The sequence below is a fragment of the Pleurodeles waltl genome, chromosome 12 (assembly GCF_031143425.1).
Source record: "Pleurodeles waltl isolate 20211129_DDA chromosome 12, aPleWal1.hap1.20221129, whole genome shotgun sequence".
NCBI classification, from domain to species: domain Eukaryota; kingdom Metazoa; phylum Chordata; class Amphibia; order Caudata; family Salamandridae; genus Pleurodeles; species Pleurodeles waltl.
In genome coordinates this window covers 212,605,673-212,626,722 of record NC_090451.1, presented here as the reverse complement: position 1 = coordinate 212,626,722, position 21,050 = coordinate 212,605,673, and the positions used below count along the sequence as shown (strand labels likewise).

General features: G+C 40.5%; 1 protein-coding gene across 1 annotated transcript in view; it reads right to left on the bottom strand.

Moving 5' to 3' along the window:
* Positions 1-21,050, bottom strand: part of LOC138268253 (melatonin receptor type 1B-B-like) — a 128,111-nt gene that overhangs the window by 104,977 nt on the left and 2,084 nt on the right. The gene's annotated exons all lie outside the window — the stretch shown is intronic.

Genomic DNA, 21,050 nt, shown 5'->3' with positions numbered 1-21,050 from the left:
TTCCTTGAGAAGTCAATTGTGTCATGCGCTCAGCTGCCCAATCATCCCTGTTCTTGGGTAGAGATGAGGCACTGCTAGTTCACCGTAGCAAAACTCTGATTAGGGTGACAGGCGTCACCTGTAGTGGGTTAGGACTCAGTCTCCCACACCGCAGGTGATTCTGCCGCTCAAATCCAGTAGTCCCATTAGAATAAGGAGAGCCTACATGACAGCAGTTCCCAGCTAAAACATATTAGCGTTCTAGAAGGGGACAACTGTGGCTATTCCTCAAATCCATTAATGCAAATGAAGTCTATTGAAGACCAACATGACAGTAAAGCTCTACTTTCAGCTCCACTGTAGATTATACAAAGCTGGAATAAAGTAGTAACAAGACACCACCTGCATTCCCAGAGCGTCATGCCCTTTCAGAAAAAAACACAATAATCAACAAGGAATTCCTAAACCCACGTTTTCAGGTATAATCCACTTTCAAACAATCAGTGACCGATTGGCAACACACTACATCTTGGAAGCCAAAAAGCTCAAAAACATGGCTCACAACCAAATATATTGACAGTCTTCCAGCACCTACCTTCACTCTAAAGAATATTTGACCCAGACCTTCTTTAGACATGCATTTCTTTAGTCTACCCAAAATGGCTAAACATGTAGGCCTTAGATAAGCTGGTACTGGTGCTGCTGCTGGCATCCCTGCAAATCCTTCCTACATACACTTCAAGGGCACACTCCACATCAGCAGCTGGTCCTCCCAAACCCACAGATTATCCTTGGGGACCTGAAGACTGCTTCAATCAATCTCACACTAAAGAAACAAGGTATTGGCCTCTGAGTCCTCACAAACGTAGGACTGATTACAAATCAGTTTATCCTAGACAAGCTGCCCCAGAGAACATCCCTTAACTACGCATTCTTCAAAGGTGATATCCTAACAATCTGCCCAGAAGGGAAATATAACAAATCCTCGTCTGGGGTGACCTCAAATCAACAGTTGAGCAGAATGGAGCTGCTTCTTCTCCGCAAAGAACGGATGTATCAACTTAAGAGTCCTCCTGCTAGAGATGGTACGTATCAACCAGCCCAGCTACTAAATTAACACTCTTCTGCATCACTGACATACAAAGCAGCAATCCCCACTGCCAAGACTAGAAAACCCTGATGGCCTTCAAGCGCAATACACAACACTTCCAGCACAGAACAACCTATTAATATAGACGCTCTTAGATATGTATAAGAAATACGGTTGTCACAAATGGAACGAGATCCACATAGTACTTTGGGGAGTCACACCAGTGGTGTGACTGTGCTTATTGAAGTATGCAATACAAAACACTTAAGGAGAACGTTCACGTTTCATAAGCATGGAAACGTTGGGTTGGAGACTGCCTTCCTAGCCAATTTGGAGGTCAGGATATTAATTTGGGGGCACCCTTGCTTCAACAATAAAACATAAAAATAAGTAGTATTTCTTAAGAACGTCTGCCCCGTTGTTTGGTGACACTGGGATATATTATAATGGACAATTGTTAGAAGCAACAGAGTTCACCCCAAACACATTTAACAAAATGAAGCTGGAGCAGTTTACAAATTATTTTTAAGATTGGCCAAATCATACTTTTTCAGTAAAGTTACTAAAACAGATCACACGTTCTCTATCAGTTTTTCAAAACAAACTATTAAGAAGGGAACATTAAGTGACATTTGATCCAGTAAAACCATGAACAATCATTACATATAAAATAACAGCAGAGCTTCAAGGCAACCAATGTAAAATAATTTATTTAGCTAAATATGACTGACTAACCATGGAATTGTGCCACAATCAGTATGAGGAACACCAGGATTGTGCAGCAATCTAAAATTATTAAATGAATCATCTGGAATTGGTACACAATCAGTAGGCCACTAATGTATTAATCTGATGTTTGTTGTTTCCTGGGCTCCTCGGACTGCTGAGAATATTGAGATGGTGACTTTAAATGTGTACAGTCTATCTTCAAAGACAAGTTGAGATGATATGTGTTTTTCTTTAAGTATCAGGGAGGGGAGGTTTTGGCAAGGGTTATTTCGCCATTCGTGAGATACGAAGAAAAGAAAAAAATTGGCGCCCGCTAATATCTTGCTCACGAATACTGGTAGCGGATGTTGAGGCCCGCTATAGGCCTATGGATGATACAGGCTAGAGAAGCACATTAGGTGCAAGATTTAGAATACCAATCTTCACAAGGACATGAGTCAATGTCAACATTTTCGGAGACCACTATCAAATCTGAGACGTGCTGGCAGAAGATTCTAAATTGTGAAAATTTGAGGTGCAGAAGATTTCTGCCAAATGTTTTCTGCTGAACTGGAAAGAGAGCAAGTTAGTTTCTGGTGGACTAGCTCAAGCAGCCAGTAGGCTTGTACGACAGAGTACCTGTTCTCAACTTGGGGTCCACCACCCAATGGGGTCCACAACACTTATTCAGGGGGTTCTCAACAGTTCATAAAATAAAAAATATGAGCAGTTTAAGAGCAGCGTAATAAACTGTAAATACACAAAATTTAACATTTTCTGCAATTGTGAAGAAATTTGAAACAGGAACTAAAAAATTAAAGGTGACATCCACCTCGATGTTTTAGAGCAGACCAAGTGCAGCCAGCAGAATCTAGTATGAATGACTGGTGGCTTCAATTGAAGCCTATGCATGCCCCGTGAGACAAAAACCCGCATTAGCAATAAAAAAAATAAAAAAAGAGTAGAGTCTAGCATATCACTTTGTCTTTAGAAATAAAAACAAATGTGAAACCTTCCAATTTTATGATTACATTTTGGCCAATTTTCTCTTTGTAAATTAAATAATATACTTCATATTTATGTATTTGTTGTATACTTTTTCTTTATTTTGGTTTACTGTTTTCAGGTTGAAATCATAGAAATTCCTTAGATTGAGTTTACCAGCTTTTAGTTGTGCGAGAGTGGGGGTCCACAGAAGTCAAACAGCTAAGAGACATTGAGATAGAGGCTTAAGATGTCTTGTTTATTTGGAATCAATGTAAGGTCAAAAGAAGGTGTAATGTAATGTGGTGTTGCATATCAAATAGCAATCAGGTCATGTGATTTTGGAAGCAAAGTTTTGGGAGATCTCTTTTAGATAGTCCTGTGTGGAAGACGTTGCAGCAATAGTTTGTTCTTTTACATGCCAATCCCATACACAATTTATTATGGAAGACTGTGAAAGAAAAAGACTGGTAGACCTGGAAGAGTTTTCAGATGCTGCTTAAACCTGGGTAGTAAAGGAGAGGCCTGCCTCAAAAAGCATACTGCTAATATTTTGTATTGGGGTGGCTGGAGTGGTTATTAATTCATCCCAATGGAGTGGAAAGCGGATGTCTTTGGCCAGACGAGGAGTATCTTCTGATGTCTCACTGATGAGGTGTTCAGCTACCAACTGACAACTCTTCCAGTCCCACCCCGGTTCCTCTTTTAGCTGAAGGTAGACCTGGAAGCATACCTCTGTTGATGGTGTTTGATGTTTTGCACCTCTAGTTTACAGAAGAGAATATATAAATTAAAAGTTACCAGTTTCCTTTGAATGGATTGCGTTAGGCTCAGTCTGACAGAACATGGTTGCTGTTAGAAGGAGAGGTCAGGAGATAAGACCCTGGTAAAGCACTGGTGAGTGAATCACTTGCCTGAGTTGCAACTCATTTCAGGCAATGCAATAGGGAGGTTGGGGTGTGAGACGCTTGAGAAGAACAACAAACATGTTAAAGATAAAATAAAATAGACATTTGTAGAAACGGACCAAAAATATTGTCCATAATAAAGACAAATATAAGATGATCAAATCAAAACCTCAGACACACTAGGAATTGTGTACATTCTGTACAGAAGCAAAAATTTAATCCTGGGCGTTGGGGGAAGAAAGATTTAAGCCGCACCCACAAATACAAGAGATGTCAAAATGTAGTATAGATGGAGTCAGAAGAGAAACTACTCTCCAAGATGAGCTCCTATGCAAGAACGTGAGGGGGTTACAGAACACAAAAGGAGAACATCCTGAAACCCCCCAAAAAAAAAAAAAAATACCAGGAAAAGAGCATTATTAAATTTGGAGCACAACTGGATTTCAAACAATGTAAATCTCAATTTTTTTTAAAAGTATCTTCTCCTGCAGAGAGTTAATGGAGGAGCAGCAGAGAAGGCAAACATTTGACTAAAGTAGTTCATTCACAAACTGGAAACCCATGAGATTAAAACACAGTGCTACTGTGATCCATTCACAAAGTGGAAACCCATGAGACCAAAGCGTGATGCTCTGGTTATAACATTACAATGAGTAGGTAACAAGAATCACTTAAACGTGGATCAAAGCAACTTTAGAATAAAAATAAGGGACTATTAAAACAACTGAATAGTGCACAGAAAAGCGAAAGAAAAGTTATTTTAAAAAAACAAAACCTTGAGCTGGGAGGGAAAAAGAGTATGCATGCATCCTCCACCTCGGAGTTGCCAGTCCATGTTTCTAGGATGCTGGGACAACGGTCAGCAGGCAAACATGGGATTCACCACCCGATGGAAAGATTGCACAAAAGAAGGTTGGGCAGATCACAGTTATCTAAATTAAGCTACAAATCACAGAACGCTCATAAAAAAAAAAGTGGGAGGATAGAAGAAAACAAAAAGAGGTCTGAGTCACAATATCTGGCAAACATCAGGTTATTAGAAAGAGAATGGGAAAGAAAGGGGGGAAAGCATAGAGGATGGAAGAGCTTGGGAATTTGAACACTCAGGGGATCTCACACCACAGAAGAAAAGGGACAACAATGCATACAAAACAGTGAGGGTCCTACTAGAAAATTGAAAAATAGTTTAAATCAATACCAGTTGAAGAAACAAAGAAAATAAATGGATGGTTCTCTCTTCCACAGGCTGATAGCAACCTTGAAATACACAGTAACTAAGGACCTCGATCAAACCTAAGGCCATGCTAGTAAATTAGCATAATTGACTGATGCCAAGAAATACCTACATTTGATGAAAGAAACCAAAAAGGTTCTCTTCCTGATCCTCTATCCAAAGACATTCAACAAGTTAAATGAAGGAATAAGTTATTTACCTGTAACTACAGTTCTTTAGTGTTAGGATCTTACCGAGATTCAGATTCTTGAATTATGACCCATACATTTGGAGCCCCACAGTGGATTGCAATAGTAATGAATATCATTGTTACAAAACCAAAACAGCAGCAGTGGCTGAGACAGATGTGCACCACTACTTTAGCTCCTGCATTACACAAAGTGCTGTTGAAGGGTTTTAACAGATGAATACAAAGTAGTGGTTACCACACAGCTGTAACACACAGGACTAAGCGATTCAAATGAAAAACAGAAACATCCTGATAGGGATCCATCAGTCATTTTTGACCACCAAACTCAAACTCACGGACATGACACTTTACAATACTCAGTCCTGATTGTTATTACATAGGGGTGTGACAGCTCTTGTGACTCTAACTGCATATTATTGTAAGAACAGTGGCTTACAACAACTTTTCATGCCTTTTAAACCATTTAAGCATTCCAACATTTTCCAAGCACTTATTTAAACCATATGATAGGGATAGTGGACATAAGGAGAATGGCTAGCTCTATGTAGCGTTAATTAGCCTTGAAAAAAAATTGTTTATGGGAAAGAAATATATCATTGACAGTATATCATTACATTGTGCTGAATGACAAGAGAAAGAATACGTCTGTTGGTGGAAGTGTTACACATTCCGGTCAATTACTGCATCATTAGCGGTGTGCCTTCCCAATAAGCAAAACAACAACATGCCTGATGTAAAGCATTGTTTGTTCAACAGTACATTCACCTCATTGAAAAGCAACCAAAGTTTAGCCATTAAAGTCTATGCGCCCCAAATATACACACCCAAGAGACAAACAAAGATGAGAATTCAAAGTCCCTCATGTGAATATATGAAAGATACAAATGCTGCCCAACTATTGTTTAAGGTAAGTATCTTGTTTCTTTTCTTCCACTGGACCCTTCATAGATTCAAATGCTCAAATCAAGAGGGCAAGAAGCACAGTACTAATTTGTCAATATACAATAGCAGAAGGCAGGCTCGCATTAAATGGAACAAGGTGGGAATGAATACCTGGCCCACCACGGATTTTTTTTTTTTACTTTAGTTTCCAGGCTGTATAGCATTCGAGATTCATAACAGTGATGTCTGTCATAATATATAGCCTAGACCATATCCGGTCCCTTCATAATGCCACTGCTGGTCACCATCTTCTGGGAGGTAAGGGTGGCACTGACCTTCAGTCTCACTGTGCTCTCAGCCGTCTTAAAGATTCTGATCAGGATCCTCTTAATCATCTTCGTACTTGACAATCAAATGTCCCAGTTGTTTATCTTTAGCCTCATCCTCTGTCAAAGATACTCTATTTCCTGTCCAAGTATGTGACTGACTTGCACAGGATATATGGGAATAGTGAAGCGGAAGTCTTTCAGAGGCACGGTCGATAGAGGCAAGGATGATGACTACAAAGTAGTCATCAATAGTGTCAAGGTGATTTCTGTAGATAAGAGGCATGGTGAGGACTGTCAGTCAAGAGTTTGACAATCATCTGAAGAATACCACTCCATGACCTCAAGCAGATCTGACATCAATGGCGTGGGGTGAGCGTTGTAGGAAACCTACTAGTAGAATGCGCAGTTGTCACCAGTCGTTTTTAAGAAACTACTCCCATCCTGTTTTTGAAATTAGAAGAGGGCTTGTAATACTGATCTTGCTTTTTGAAGACCTGGACAGGAGGATCCATGGATATTGAAAGGAAGGGCCTCTGATAAAGCTAATTTCTGAGGCACCTAGTTTCAGAAGTGTTCATATTAGTGGGTTTTTGCTTTTTTTCCTGAGGTTGCGGAGAGAGCACTACTTACTGACTTGTGCCCAGAATAGGGGTTATCTTTTTCCTTTAGAAAATAAAAGATGTGGCTCCCTGGCATTCAGAGTCTTTGTGAAGAATTTGTGGCACGCTTTGTGATCCTTACCCTTATGGAAGGGGTGAAAGATATACTCTGCATGCAGATCAATGGCGAAAATCATCTTCTTCCCACAAGAGGCAGAAAGCCTGAAGACATTCTCAGAAGATTCTATCATTTTGAAAAAAAACATTTTGCATGGCCCAAAACTATAATTGTCCAGCTGGAAAGGTTGCGAGATGAGCTGGTGACATGACCCCAAGAGACAAAAATTGAAAATATGTTTTAAAATGACCAATCTCCAATTTAGGGCAGAGCCCTCAAGGAATGAACAATAAAAATCTGTGCTATGGTGGGCCTCTAAAGGGAGTGGAAATCTGAGCATATCGACTTAATTGGCTGAAGTTTGTCTGCTTTTCAATTAGGTGAATGTGCTATTAAATAAGCTTGTTTGTGTTCTTTCGTGCTACTGAAAACCACATTGGAACTCCCAACTTGATAATGCAAAATGTTTCACACGTGTACTATCTATGCAAGATCAAAGGAAGGAGAATAGCTCAATCATTTCAGATTTTAATTGCCACCAGTCCACTACACATCATTTACAGCCTTTCCTAAAAACTTTGCAGAGAGCAGCGGACTTATTAAAATTGCCTGTCGGAAGGCCAACAGTAAAGCTTCCTCCTCAGAATCTCTCTCGCCCTCTAGAGACATTGCATGTTTGAGGAATTAAAGAGTATTTACTTTGACATTTTTAATTGGTGGCAGCCTGGCACCCATCCACTTTCCTGTTAGACCATGTCTGCCTAAATTCTCGAAGCAGATGTATCCTTTATTAATATAAGCTCATATTCAAATGGGCCATGTGATACTCCTCCTAAAAATAGCAAACACTGAAGCCCCGCAACTTAAGACCCATCGCAATGTTGCTCTAGTCATCCAAATTGTTAGAAAAATTTATAATAGTATGTACTCGACAGAACTTGAAAAGTGATAACATGCTGAAAACACATCTGGTCTGATTTTGGCTGAGTAGATGCACCAGATTGGTTGTCCTTGGGATGAAGGTCGACGGTAGGACTTTGAGGCTTTTATAGAATGACAGAAGATTTTGCTGAAGCAGACAGCCAAAATTCTGTTGGAATGGCTTAAACTGGAATGCTACTATTTGATTACTCCAATAACTTTACCACTCTCTTTCTACAAATCAATTTGCACAAAATTATAAAAGGAAGAAGGGTACACTCTGCATTAATCAGGACTAAGAGTCCCAGGCTGAATTGCGCCGGAGGTGCCAACATTCATGTGAGGGAGAAGGTGGCCACACCCCCCGATTGCTCTAAAGCATGGCTCGCTTCCTGCTGCGCAGGACGTGCCCGGGTGAAGACAGAGCCCAGTCTACCCACGTGCGCGGCAAGTCAAGGCTGGGCCACCTCTCATGGCTCTGCCATCCGGTGAATCGCTGTCCAATGCCACGCTCTGTTGATATCTATTGGGGAAAAGGAAGTCCACAATGCAAACCTCTAACTACCACCCATTAGCTGCTATCATGCCAAACTTCTTCACAAATTACATAGGGGCAATTAGTAGTGAAAGCTAGTGTGTTCAGGAGATCTTAGGAGCCACCAAAAAAGCCTTCTCATCAATTCCAACTGTTAATGATGTAAGAAGCCCTCGTATGTTGCGTTCTAATACATACAATACTATCTCAGTTGCCTCCAACTCATGCATTTACAATGGTGACCTTGTTTTTGACACCAGTGCTGGTCAGATTGACCACAATGGTCACCTGAGACCTAAAAAAAAGCACACAAAAAAAAAACCAAGAAGAAAATGGTTATACGCTCTAAAAAAAAGAAGAAAAAACAACAACAAAAAAACAAAAAAAAAACAAAGTGAGCTTAAGGAAAGCTAAAGATGTAACCAAAGCAATGGAGAATCCCATAGAAAACGAGTGGAAGGGCCCAAACAAAGCTAATTCAATCTGTGCTACATAGATTGATGTTTTTGTGTTTGGTCTGACTAAATACTTTGATCCATTGCTTGCCACTCTTATAAGTATAGACCACTCATTGAAAACCTTGATTGAGCAAGGGAACCTCAAGGGTGATGGCAAGGGGACAGATGTTATCGATCCTTTGCAAACTCAAAAATCTCCTTATACTGTAGTGCCTCAGGTGGGGACAAGTATTGGATGTCAAAATCAACAGATGTATATATTTGCAAGACTTTATCTAATAACAATTATCATGCAACAGGTCCACTGGTTGCAACACAGTCTAAAAGAGGAGCTGGGTGATTGTACAGTGGTTAACTTCTGGCAAATATGTTGTCAGGGGCCTGTTGGAAAGTCTAGCCGTAATTTGCCCCTGTTATAGGTGTATCCTGGCAGTCCTGCTGGGCTATTTTACAAACCATTTTGTACTGACATTTAATATTCGTGCCCAACACATACTCAACCACACCCCCTTTATGATACCAACACAAAATTGGTTCACCCCACCTGAACAAGCTGATTGACTCTTGAATACAGGGATCAAATCAACTAGCACCCTGCAAACCAGCCGCTTGAGTGGGGGGGGAGGGCATATTATTATCACAACAGGTCAAACGTAGAGGAGTATATAAACCTGACTATTTATCCCTCAAGTCGTTGCCACACTGATCCAGAGATGATTAAGTCAGAGTGGCCTAGAGTCACTCTGTCCAACTCTTTAAAAAGTTGTGTGTGCGTTAGAACAGAGCTCGAGAAACAAGGTGCAGTTCTGGATGATCCTTTCATTAATAAACCAGTCTCATGGGCCCTGCTTACTTACTAATGTCCTGAAGTGTGTGGTTATGGCTAGCTCTCCACAAACTTGGTGGAACTCCATCATAGTTCCCATATTTAAAAAACGTGAAAGTAGAGATCCCCATTTTTACAGACCAATCTCTCTAATTGACTCTACAAGTAAAGTAATGGCAAGGATCTTGTTGCGTCAGTTGGAAGCTTGGGCGACCGAGAACAGCCATTTCTCAGAGGTGCAGAATGGATTGAGGAAAGGTCTTGGTACCACTGATCAGTGTCTCAATCTTCACCTTGCAATTAGCAAATACACAGTAAAGAAGGGCTGTCTCCATCTAGCATTTTTGGACCTCACCTCCGCTTTAAACTGGGTGAATCAGGTAAAGCTATGGTGTAAAATATTAGCCATGGGCATGGATGAGGCATTGGTATTTTTGCTGGCTCAGTTACACGAGGGTTTAACTGGCTTAATTAGATATGGGTGAATTGGGAGTTCATTGATTCTATTAAGATGAAGCAAGGTGTGAAACAAGGATGTGTGCTGATGCCGTTTTTGTTTTGTTTATATATTAACAACCTGGCTAAACAGTGAAGAGGCAGATACACCTAGGGTGGGTGCCAGGAGACTCCCTGCTCTGCTTTATGCAGACAACTGTGTTTTAATGTCTAGGACAGATGTAGGTTTACAAAAGTTTATTTAATAAATGTATCCAATTCATGCATGAAGTAGACCTAAAGACAAATCCTGCCAAATCCCATGTGAGGGTGGGCAGGGAACACCTGCAATGGCTTGAGGTTGTATCACATTAATGGTGAGAAGCTTGCTGAAGTCCTGACTTTCACCTATCTAGGTGTGCTGTTTGATCGTAAAGGCAGTGGTCAGCACCTAATCAAGGATAGAAAGTCTTGCACTGATCAAACAACTGAGGCTCTGTTTAGATTTGCCAGAAAGCTGGGATCCAGACCTTTTGATACCATGATTAGCATTTACGCGGCACATTGCTGCTCTACTGCAACTTATGGGGGAAGAGTGTGGGGATATTGTAACATCTCGAATATGCAATTTAAAGAAAATGTGTTTTTGAGAAGGCTTCTGGTCGTACCAAATAGCTATTTGATCTTTCTTTGCCACTCAGAACTAGGCCAATGCCCATTTATTTTAATTACCATCCCAAGCACACCTTGTTGTCTATTGTTTGGGAACAACCTCTGTTAGGGGTCCAAGTAGAACTGTATAAATACTCCTGACTTTATCAGATAGTTAGAGGGATTCCGACCAGATGCCATCGCGGCTATCAATGCTGCACGTCGCCTTGACGCTGACCCAGTCTGTGTGTTCCTACGGACTCTAAGCTAGAGACCTCATTCCAAGGTAACAAGAGTTGGGGGCTCTTCTTATGGACATGGCATTGGCAGATTGAGATTTAACATACCTAGCTCTCTTCTAGGTTAGAGGTTAGGCCTACATGCTAGGGTATTAGGCCGTACTACACACTTCATGGTATTTCATGATATTGCAAGATAGTGGGGGTCTTTGTATTAAGGACTCTTGTCTTTACCATTTTATTTCTTGCACTGTTCATTATCCTAATTATTGTAGCCCATGCAACTTATTGCAGATTGCAGTTTTGCTCAAATAAAACCTATTGAAAATTCTACTGCATCTTCTTCATTGCCTGTGTGTGTGACTGAGACATGTTGTTAATGTGAGAAAGGGGTAATCTCCATTTAACCACAATGCTCCCTGAGATGTCACACTCTTAAGTCCATGCATAAAGTCTGCCACAAGTCACCTTTGACTGTTTTGAGTTTTTGGTGAGGTACTGCTTGTGAGCTGGAAGGGTTGGGACGACAGTTGCGTTCTGTTGTAGGATTGGCATAGTCGCCTACAAACATAAGTACTGTCATCCTTAAACCAGCAGTCTTGCCTACAGCAAGAGTCCAACTACAACAGGAGCTCTAAAGAATGAAGGGAAGAGAAAAGTGGGAAAGGTTGGTATATTTTTTAGTGGTACTCCTTGTCATAATAGAAAGATTTTAAGGAGGGGATTTGCCATTTTCATGTGCTCATCTCAGTTTTTAAGGCACTACGAATATCAATGCATGCCCACATCATTCATTTTTTGCATTGAGGTTTTTCAGAATGTTGAGGTCATTTCAGTTATATATATAAAAAAAAAAAAAAGTTTATTTAAATAATGTGAATGTAGAAATATATTAACAGCTGGACATCTAAAATCAGTTAAATTAAAATGTCTTTACATTTTTGAAACACTCTAGAGCAAATTCAATATCATGTGATAACATGGAGCTAAAAAGATCAAGCGCCATATTCCTGTACAGAGTTGAAATAAGAGCAGTCCCAGGAACACTCTTCATAAATTTAAAAAGTGACAATTTAACAATGAATGAGTAATATTACGATTTTCTGGAACACTGCTTTTACAGTAACCAACATATTTCTTCTTCCCACTGGCTTCAACACCCCAAAAACTGGTACCATAATTTATTTCTCAAACTGCGGTCAGGAAACTTACACACATAAGGATGAATGCTAACCTATGCTACCCAAAGAAAACCTGAATTAAGTTTTCACAAGCAAAAACTTTACAACAAGTAACATACTACAGCCTTTCATAAAGTTGAATTTACTTTTTTGTTTTTTTAAATTAGGAAAGATGTAGTCACGCATTAAAAAAAAATACAGATCTCAACAGCCTATTAAATTGCAGTGTCTCATAAAATATAAAACAGATGCATAAACATGTTAAGATTATAAACCTAAATATCATTCCATTACTGGGTTGGGGCCATATATAACAGTACCCATCCATTATTATATGGTAATCCAAATCTGCATTAATCGGACCCTAAAAATATCATTTTGTAGTATGGAAAAATCATATACCATCAAATTCTTCATTACTACTTGTTGAGTGGCCCAATTTAATCTTTTTTCGATCCCATATGTTGTTGATCTTCATAAGGCTATTCAAATTAAAAACGCATTATCTCAATATGATTGGAGGATGGGGTTAGGCTACAAAGACATACATAATACTGACTTCATTAGCATCACATCGTAAATATTTTGAGTCACCTCTGAGTTCAGATTTTTAAAAAGGTATGGTGTACACATTAATTTTAAATGATGAACCTTAATACGTGAAACATTGAGAACTATTTGAGTATACACGTTACTCTTTAACTTCTTCCAAAGTTACCTCACTACCCAAATACTAACTCCATTTTACTGACATGCAATCAACCTTATCCTTTATAGCTTGGTTAAGCATTCAATAGGCCATCTGCATATTACCCCAACAGGGTATCCCTGTAAGAAATTGCAGAAAATTGTTTTGAGTAAAATTAATTTCATTTTATTCCAGACTCTGAAGAAAAGTACAAACCTGTAAACAATGAAAAAGCCAAGACAGCCAAATTGGCACCCTCTACTTGTGACTCAGTCAAAACATCCCGTCCAGTTAGGCAGGGGCGGTTTCTCCTTTAGGGTTGAGGGGCTGCGCCCCTTTGAACTTCTTACACATTTATAGCAAAAAATAAATAGATTGATTTGTTCAGAGATGCGATCGTAACTCTAAGCAAATTGATGCATTTAAGTCTGGGTTGTCTGTCCCAGGCTGCATGGCCCCCTCGCCTTGAAGGAGACGCAAGGCAGGCAGTAAATCAACTTCCTTACACTATGACGCATGACACAGGGCTGACTGCGCTAAAGCCCTTCATTTCCACTGTGGTCTACGGCAGTATCCACTATAGGTCAGTGATGCTTTTAGCGTTATGGTTTTGGGCACCAGAGTCCTCATTCCCGCGTGAGGGCAGCCGTCTGTCATTCACAGGCATAGATTCCACCCTTTCCCCAATCGTCACGCACCTAATGGTGACCACCATTTGGAGTTACAGATATTACACACACACACCCCCCCTACACGTCGCCTCCCCCAACACGATCTGGAAGACTCAGGGATAACTAATGTGGAAGTCTGGGTTAGACTCCAGCAGCCCATACAATGCAAACACAAATTACACAAAGTTCAAGGAAATGCTACAAGCGGTATTTTCCCCCTCACGAAATCCACTTGCAGCATTTCAAGGTGCCTGGGAGATTCCTTAACCCTGGAGTGAATACATCACCTGCCTAAGTGATTCAAGCAAAAATTATTACACTGCAAATCTTCTACGCCCTAGGGTTTGCCAGGCCAAAGGGGGTGATCAACACTAAAATCCTGGCATGTGCATCAACAAGTTACATTTAACAAAATACATGCCTGCAAGTGTAATGATATGTGAGTTTTGACATTGACTCCATGTTGCACTTAGCCTAGCAGTACACCGTCACATTAGTGACCACCAACTTAATTTTGCCTATTGACTTTTTTAGCATTAGCCAATGCCACGTTAAAAGCTGCAAGTAGTTTTCCACATTGTACAATGTGCACATGTTTTTATTTTTTGTGTTCTTTTCCCACCAAGGGCTTAGGCTGATAAGAAGGTACTCACACGGCAGGGACGGTCTTGTTTTGAATTGGCACCTTGGGATTGTGGCCAAATCCCGACGTGTTATTTTCAAAAAGCTGGCCTAAAGCAATCAGCATTTTTTTAAATAAATAAACTTCTGCAGGGCAAGGCAGGTTGTAAAATGTTCCTCTCGTTTGTTCAAAGTATAAGAGGCCGAGACCAGATGTACCGGGGACAGAAAGTGTTTGCAGATTTCAGGCATATCCAGGATGTAGGAGTGTCATATCCTTCCCGTGAGGATAATTGATCTCTCTCTCCTCGGATCTGGCGATCTGATGCTGAATAGGAAGGAGATGAAGCAGTGATGCCCTTTCCTCATGGTGATGCATATTTTCTAATTCATTATTTGCTTTTAATTATAATATAGATACATATATTTGCTATGTGTATTGCAGTGGAGAATCATTTGTACATGTTTTCATTTAATTGCTGTGACCATTTTTAAACATGTGCTTTCAGCGTGCTAATCTCCTTTTAGGAACCTTGCGTAGTAAAATAATAAATTTCTTCTTTGGACTAAGAAGTGCATTCCAGAGTTTTTTGTCAGTGCATGAGTGTTTCAGCTTGGTCGTTAGTGAAGCAAAACAGCAGGCTTAACATGAAACTAACCAACCTTAAAGGATTATTGGCTTTAGCATATGTATTGCTTAATAAACAAATAAGGTCTATTTCTTTGCTGTAACTTTAAAAAAAACAGATCCAAACTATGGTATCTGGCATAGCTGTTCCCAGTACAGCAATCGGGCCTACAGGCTTTATCAGTGTTTTGTTTTTTATCATAACCAAATCAGACCTAATGTATTGAGCATAAGCCTTCAGAGCAGGCAACTATCAGGTACACAGGAAGAAACTTTTATATGTACATAGTTACAATTGTCAAAACCATATAAAATTCATTATAAGAGGCTGTATAAGGATGATCACAATGCAAATCTTCCAGCCCCATGATTTGCTCAAGTATGTCACCAAAACCTTTGCCTAGACTGGCAATCTATGAGATTCCATTTAACAAATTGTCTGCCTACAGGTGTCCGCTACAGTGTAGTAACAATTCACCAGTAAGCCGATCACAGTAAGTCAGGCCTACTGGCTTTCTCATAACTTTTCATGATAAACACAAAATTATGAAATCTGACATGCCATTTCCTAATTAGCTATTTAGGCCTAGAACCTTTACCATTGGCCCGACACCATAACCAACACAAGCATACTGATGTGGGCATTCACAAGCAACCATCATGCATACAGTTTGAAAATTACAAATATGTACAAAATTACCGTTGTCAAAATCTACAACCCCTCTCAAAGCGGCTTAATAAGGACTTTCACAATTAAAATCTTCTAAGCCCCTGGGTTTGTCACAAGAGGTGGTGAACACCAAAACTCTTGCCTACTACGGTAATCTGTATAATTTTATGCAAGAAAATACCTATCTGTAGTCTGTTACAGTGTGATATTAGTTCACCATCAAAGGCCTATTGGCTCTGACAAATGTTTTTCACCTTAAATAAAAGTCAAGCCTACTCTCCGTCATATTGTTTTATAACAAAGATCACACTATGACTTTGGACATAAAAAACATTTAGGTTTGTATCTTTTATCATTAGCTTCTTAAAATACCTAACTCAGGCAAACTACATAGAATGTAAGCTTTTGAACAAGGCAAATATAAAGTATATTGTCCCAACATTATAACAAGGGAAAACACATTGCAGTTAGCAAGGCAAAATACTAGGGCTACGAAGAGGGCTAACAAGTATTATCACAGTGCAAATCTTATATCTCCATGGTCTGTCAGAGGGAGTAACCATTCCAAACCCTTGCTTACTACAGTAAACTGAGATTTTATGTAACAAAAAGCCTTTCTGCAGATCTTAATAGAGTAGTAACAATCCACCCTGGAATGTCCAATGACTTTAGCATATCCTTCCCACATAAGCCATGCCTATTGACTTTATTGTAACTTTTCATAATAAACAATGTAGCTTATCACCTTGATCATTGGCGTTGTCACCACAATCAACAAACCCTGCTATATTGTGTACAGGTTTTGTACAATTTCTTTGTTTGATAAAGAGCTTATCTGAAGCAGCTGAATACACAAATGATCACAGCTATTGAGGGTAAGCACACTTTCTGTGAAGTACAAAGCTTTTGAGAAATCCAAAGCTTTACTCAGATGAACCAATATCTGGGTGGAGCCAAAGCCCCTTTCTCTCTCAGCACTCCTGATAGCTCTTTTTTTTTTTTTTTAATCACATAAGGTCTGATGACAGCTTTGTTGTTACACCAGCTCTGAAAAAGAAAGTTAGGTGTTGTTTGTGGAATGATAAATGATTGTCAGGTGATCGAGTATCAGACGGCAGGTTATTTCAATGCAGGTGCCAAAAAAAAGGAAAATAAGTGGCCACCAACACAGCTTAAACCGATTTTGGGAAAGATCAAACGACTCCAGCAACAGGATCTCGGCAATTGGAGGGATTCTACTGATGAATATTGTCCTGAAGAAAAAGGGGGGGGGGGGGGGGTGCCCTGGCTGTGAAAAGCCTGGAAGACTATGCAAAGAGCTTTGAAGTTAACACGCTGATCCACAAGAATACAGTTAAGAGTCATAAAACAGGAAGAGATCGGAGATAAAGCATAAGATAAATCGGTCAGCAAAACTTTTAATGTACTGCAGCCTTTGAACTTCCTGGGCTTGAAAACAAAAAAAGAGGGGGCTCCCTGAGTCCAGATTAGCGAGAAAAATACCCTGAACTATAATTTGGTATGTTGAAAGGCAAAGTAAAAGAATTATTATTTTTATTTTTTTTTTTTAAACGGTGGTAGTGTAGGTGGAACCAGGACACACAAGAAGATTTTGTTCAATGGCGATTCATGTAAGCAGGCAAAATTAATTTGTTGGTTTTTTTATTTTTGGGATAATAGAGAAAGCCTGTTGTAAAAATAAAAAAACGAAACTGGACTTAGATACCTGGGTAGGAGCACGACACGACCTAAGGATCAAAATAAGGTATTATATTTTTATGTCTTCTATGTCTAAGGGTTACCATGAAGCTTTGCGTACTTTTTCCACTGTTATAGGGGCTGGTGGAGAACCTGCAGTTGACAGCCTTTAATTATCAATACTTTTTTATCTGGATACAAAATCCATAAAATCTATGAAGTCACCAGCTATTACTGGAATGTCAGTTAAAACTACAATACGATAAAACATAGTTACACCAAGATAGCAAAACTAAAGCTTTGTAATGCGCAATTGTACAATTAGGCTTGGAAATAAAAAGGGAACTCATTTTTTGCTGGTGACATTTACAATGCAAGTGTGCAACAACCCCTTTTTCGCTACCCGTCTTGGCAGTTAAGAAATTCTACTCTAATCTTTCATTTATATCAACATTAAAAGATCGCATAGTAGCTTGACACTAGCCAATTTATAATGTTAAAGGGGATTTCTGGTCACTAACTGCTCTATCTATACGAGTTAACTCAACCTCATATTGAGGGCATTGCCATCTTTTAAATCACGTTCATCCTAGCTAGTAGAATATCTCCATAAACATTAGTAGAGGTGAACTTTTAAACGTTAATCATAATCCTACTTCCTAAAACTGTATACCATCTTTGACTTTGGAGGGATCACAATCCAATATTTGCTTTCACACTCAATAGAGAGGCAACAGGTTGAGAAATATGACGGCCCGATGTCATTAACAATAGCTACTCAAGTCAAATCCTGGCTTTCCAGCCACCTAATTTATGTGGTAGGATTTGCAGTTTATTGATAAAAATGGGCCTAGATATCACTCTATGAAAAAGTGGTGGTTAAAAGCAGCCAGGTGTGAATTAAAGTGACCCATCTTTGTTTACATTGCATGGTTGTAGTGATTACACCACACCTATTACTTGTACCACATCCGTAGGTATCATTAGTGCCCACATTCAAGGGCCAACCGTCACAAAGACCCATGGACAAAATATTATCTAACAAGCAAGAGAAGCACTTTCTATTGTTCTAGAATCATAAATGGGTTTTGGAGTAATGTCCTACTGATTATTCTCAGTTTGTAGGATAAGAGCCCCTTGCACCAACTGTTTTTCTTTGAAACAAACGTTTAGTTAACTCTTCCAAAGCATCCCTAGCACAGTCAATAAGTTTTGTTCTTTAAATCAGAACTTCTTCAGGGATCATACTACATGGTTTTTTCCCCCGCTACAACTCACATCACCGCACAGTACTCAGTGCAGATATTGGTTGAAAGACCTACACTCAATTCTACACTATATTTGTCAAGGAAGAAGAAGAAGAAATAGAAGTTCAACCCTGGTCATCTCCTGTGTTGGTATTGGGTGCCCTGGACGTAATGGTTACGTCCTCGTTTGCACTGCTCGGTGCCTAGGACGTAACTGTTATGTTCAGGTACCGGCCCTCGGGGGGAAGCGCTAGCAATCCCCCCGAGGGCCTGGCACCCCCCTCCCTTGGGCAGGGATGGAAAGGGAATTGCATCCCCCCTCCTCAACCCCCCTTGGCGAGTGATGACGTCAGCACGCAATCGCACGCTGACCTCATGAGAGGCTGCCCCCTACAGCGCGGATCGGAAGAGAAATGCAAATGCATTTCTCCTCCGATCACATGGAGGGGGCGAGAGAGGCATGACAAAGAGAGAAAAGGCCTTTCCTCTCCTTTCATGTCTCTCTCTGCATTTCTGCTTCCCGATTGCGATTCGATCGGGCAGCAGAAATGCCCACTAGACACCAGGTAATTTTTTGGTTTTGTTTATGTGTCATTACGTATAAGGGGAATGGCCTCTTGACCAAGGACCGCTCATCAGGGGGGCAAATTGGCCTATTATAATTAGGCCAATCTGCCCCCCCTCTTAGGGGCAAAAACTACTAGACACCAGGGATATTTTTTTATGGCAGTTTCACGTGAGGGGAGCGACCCCTTAGGCAAGGGTCGCTCCCCTGGGGGGCAAATTGTCTTTAGGCCATTTCTGCCCCCCTTAAGGGCAGATCGGCTTATTTTTATTACACCAATCTACCCCCAGGAGAGGGGGGGGGCAGAAACCACTAGACACCAGGGATTTTTTTTTTTGCCTCAATTTCACGAAAAGGGAGCAACCCCTTAGGCAAGGGTAATTCCCCTGGGGGCAAGTTTATTTTAGGCCTCTCCTGCCCCCTTTGGGAGCAGATCAGCCTATTTTTATTAGGCCGATCTGCCCCCGGGGGAGCAGAAACCACTTGGGCACCAGGGATTGGTGTGTATATATGTGTTTTGTTTGGGGGGGCCAGCCCATTGGGCAAAGGTCACTCCCCATGGGGGCACATTATTGTTGGCCATATCTGCCCCCCTTGGGGGCAGATCGGCCTATTTTTGGAAGGCCCAGAAAGCCCACCAGGGAAAATGTTATTGTCAAAATAAGAGGGTGGTGGTATGGCCATACCCCCACCCAAATAAATGGGGCCAAAGTTGTTCTGCCCACCAGTGGGCAGATGGGGCAATTACCCCCGATCCACACCCGGGGTGGGGGGGAGAATAGGCATTCTGCACCCACTAGATACCAGGGAATTAAAAAAAAAAAAAAAAAAAAAAAAGTGTGGTGCTGGCTACCAACCAGTATGGGCATGGTTATGTCCCCACCCCAACTGAAGGGGGTAACAGTCTTTCAGCTCTCCCTTTGCACACTAACACGTCTTATCCCACGCCAAGCAAGAGGACATTTGACTATTTTGGGTTTTGGTTTTACATTTGGGCCATGAGAGCTTGGCTAACTCAAAACCGTCCCACTTAGAATGGTGAGGGCTGCACTTTTTGGACTTTGGTACACTGCCATATAGAAAAATCCACAAAAACCTAGACACATCTGAAAACTAAGCATCTGGGTGAATCGAGGGTGGTGTGCTTCACATGCACTGCGCACCATTTTCTTACCCACAATGCCCTGCAAACCTACAACTTTGCTGGAAATCACACATTTTTGTGATGAACCTTTCAGAATCTGCAAAATTACTACCACCCAACATGGTCTCATCTATACCGATAAAAATTCTGCCCCTCTTGTCAGACTGAAAATGTTTTTTTTTTCAAACTGCCCTTTTGGACCCGCTTTGGTTCCCTCTCAATTTCGACATGTTTTTGGCTCTTCCCTGTCACAGGCACTTGGCTCACCTACACAAGTGAGGTATCATTTTTACCGGGAGACTGAGGGGAACGTTGGGTGGAAGGAAATGTGTCCCAGTGCAGTGATCCCACAAAGAAAAGGATCCGGCATTAGTTCCACACCCATTTCTGTCACTAACTGGAATGAGGGTAAAAAGCACCCAAAAAAATTAAACTAAAAAAAACAATAGTAAAAATGGGGTATGTCCCAGTAAAATGCCAAAATCGTGTTGAAAAATGTGTTTTTTCTGATTCAAGTCTGCCTGTTCCTGAAAGCTGGTGATTTTAGCACTGCAAACCCTTTGTTGATGCTATTTTTAGGGAGGGGGGGAGGGGGGACACAAGCCTTCTTCTGCAGCCCTTTTTTCCCCCATTTATTTTTCAAAAACGAAAATTTCGCTGCATTTTGGTTAATTTCTCGGTCTCCTTCAGGGGAACCCATAACCTCTGGGTACCGCTCGAATCCCTAGGATTTTAAAAAAATAAATAAATAAATAAAAAGAGGACGTAAATTTGACGTGGGTAGCTTATGTGGACAAACAGTAATGAGGGCCTAAGCGCAAACTGCTACAAATATATTAAAAAAAAAAAAT